The sequence below is a fragment of the Penaeus monodon genome, chromosome 36, assembly GCF_015228065.2.
Source record: "Penaeus monodon isolate SGIC_2016 chromosome 36, NSTDA_Pmon_1, whole genome shotgun sequence".
NCBI classification, from domain to species: Eukaryota; Metazoa; Arthropoda; class Malacostraca; order Decapoda; family Penaeidae; genus Penaeus; species Penaeus monodon.
In genome coordinates, this window is record NC_051421.1 from 32,666,146 (window position 1) to 32,668,645 (window position 2,500).

Consider the following 2,500-nt stretch of genomic DNA (forward strand, 5'->3'; position numbering starts at 1 on the left):
AAGGTGTCGAAAAAGGGGGCCCAAAAAGGGAATCAATTTTTTTTTTTTGGTCTTTCCCCTGGTGCTTTAGGGCTGGGAAAACGGCTGAGAAGGGAAAGGAAAAATTTTCATCGGGAATTTTGTCTGAGGGGGCGAAGGCCATTTTTTTGGTAAATGACCTTCGCCCTCCCTCCCAAAAGCCCCTGAAAAACTAAAACCCTTTAAGGCCCTCCTCACAGAAAATCCCAGCCCGATCAGCGGAGGACGGTCATCTAGATCTTTTGGGGGTTCGTAAAACGTTGGGCCTGGGGTTTTTTGAACGTTGTCCGGGGTGGACCCTCCAACAGTTAGCTTGGATGCAAGCGATGTCTCAGTGCTGTTCCGGACCCACCCATAAGGGGAGGAACCTCCTTTCCCTAGCAGAGGTTAGGGTGGGGGATTTTTTCCCAAGGGTGAAGGGGGTGGGAAGTGCAGGCATATGTTTTATCCCTGCTGAATGCTAAAGGCTGGGGGTGAACCTATGGCTCGGGGGCCCGCATTTCGTCCTGACTGGGCCTTTTGGGAAATTGGGGACCAAATTCCCCCCCACCTGCTGAGGGGGGGTGGTTTATCCCTCTCTGGAAGGGGGAAAAGGGGGTCGATGGGACTGTAGCAAAATTTCCTTTGGGATACACTGCCAGCCAAACCCGGCCCAAAGGGTTTTCCCCTCACCCTTCTTTGAAACGGATCCCCAACCCCCACTGAGGCCCCCAGAGACCGGAGCAGGGCTGGATTTAAATCCTGGGAAATCCCCAAAAAGAAACCTATAAAAGCGTTCGGTAATTTTTGGGGAAAGCCGCGTGAGTTTTGGTTTTTGGGTTTTCTTGCAGCTACATCGACTCAAAAAAGGGGTTTTTACTCGGTTTCAAACGGGAATCCCCTATGGGAGATTTGAGGCTCCCGGGGGAAATTTCCCACACAGATTATTGGGCCCGATGGGAGGCCCCCTTACGGGGACTGAAAGGGCTGTAAAATGGGGGTGGGGGGGTTTGGGAAATTCTTCCCTGTTAATTCAGGGGGGGAGGGAAAGGGTGGTCCTTCACCCACCTTTTTACACCTTTTATGGAAGGGTAATGGGGAGAGCTACTAGCCCCAAAATCAGTGCCCGGGCAACACTAGGCTATTAAGGGCTCGGACCTTGACTTTTCCGACGATGTTTGCCATCCTATCTGAGTCCCCGGGGTCACTTTTGGCGGCCTTTTATGCATTTAGGGAATAGGCGAAAACCCCCAGGGGTTGGGGGTCCCCCTGGACCAAGACCAAGATTCCGGAAATTTGGGGGCCGGGTTTTGGGGAAAACCCCTTTATCGATCCATGCTTGCGGGGAGGACGTTTAAGTCCAGAAAGTTTTTCATACCCTTGGGAGCGTAGTCCAAAATTTTCTGGGTTGTCCCGACCAGGAAAATCATAGCGGGTTTGGTTTTGCAAAAAGGAGCCCTGAACCCCATCAACAAGGGGCGTTTGGGGATGTCGGTTAAACCCATGCAGAAAGGGCCCCAAACTGCGTGTCTTCAAGGCTTTGATACTTCCATTTTTTTTTTTATGGAAACGAAAAAACCCGGGTGGGTATCCCGTGCCTTTGGAAATCTCGCCTTGAGCCTTTTTTTAACAAGTCCCTTCGCCGGGGTCATGGGGTTTCAGTTGGCAGGACCACGTGTTCCAAACCCGGGGGTTTAACCGGAGACTGGCCCCTGGGCCCCGTTTTCGCATTAAAGCGGGATCCCAATCAGGTATATTTGGGCCCCCCTAGCCCCCGCCTCCCTATGGAGACCCCCGCCCACCAGGTTTTCTCTCTGCGAGGGCAACCTGGGTGGAGGAGACCTTGGGAAGTTTCCCAGGAGATCAGGGCCTTGGGGAGGTCGACGAACCTGTCGTGGGGGAAATAAGATGGGGGCCCTGGGCCCGCCTGGAGACTCGCCTCGAGGGATTTCCCGTGGCTGGAAGCGAAGGGTGGATGCGGCCATGCGCCCCCCCTCGGCGTTAGCCCCTTGATGATGGGTGATGATGATATTATATATAATATAATATATATTAAAATTTTAATATTTTTATATATATATTTTATATATAATTTTTATTTTTTTTCTAAAATATATACATTATATAAATATATTACATATAATACAAAAAATTTTATAATTTTTATATATAAAATATTATATATATAAAATATTATATATTTATTTTATACAAATTAATATTATATTATTACATTATATATATATTATTATTATTTATATCATATATATATATATAAAAACCAAAAAACTAACACACACATACATATACGTGTGTGTGTTGTGTGTGTGTGTGTGTCTGTTGTCTGTGTGTTTCAACCTACCTATTGCCTTTTCTATACATCCAAATCTCGCTTTTCCTTTTTTTCCCTCACACAACCCCTTCCCCTCATCCTCCCTCCCGTCCCCCCTCCCCTTTTCCCTTTTGCTCCCCCATGACAAATGAGTAAAAATACTTCCCCCCT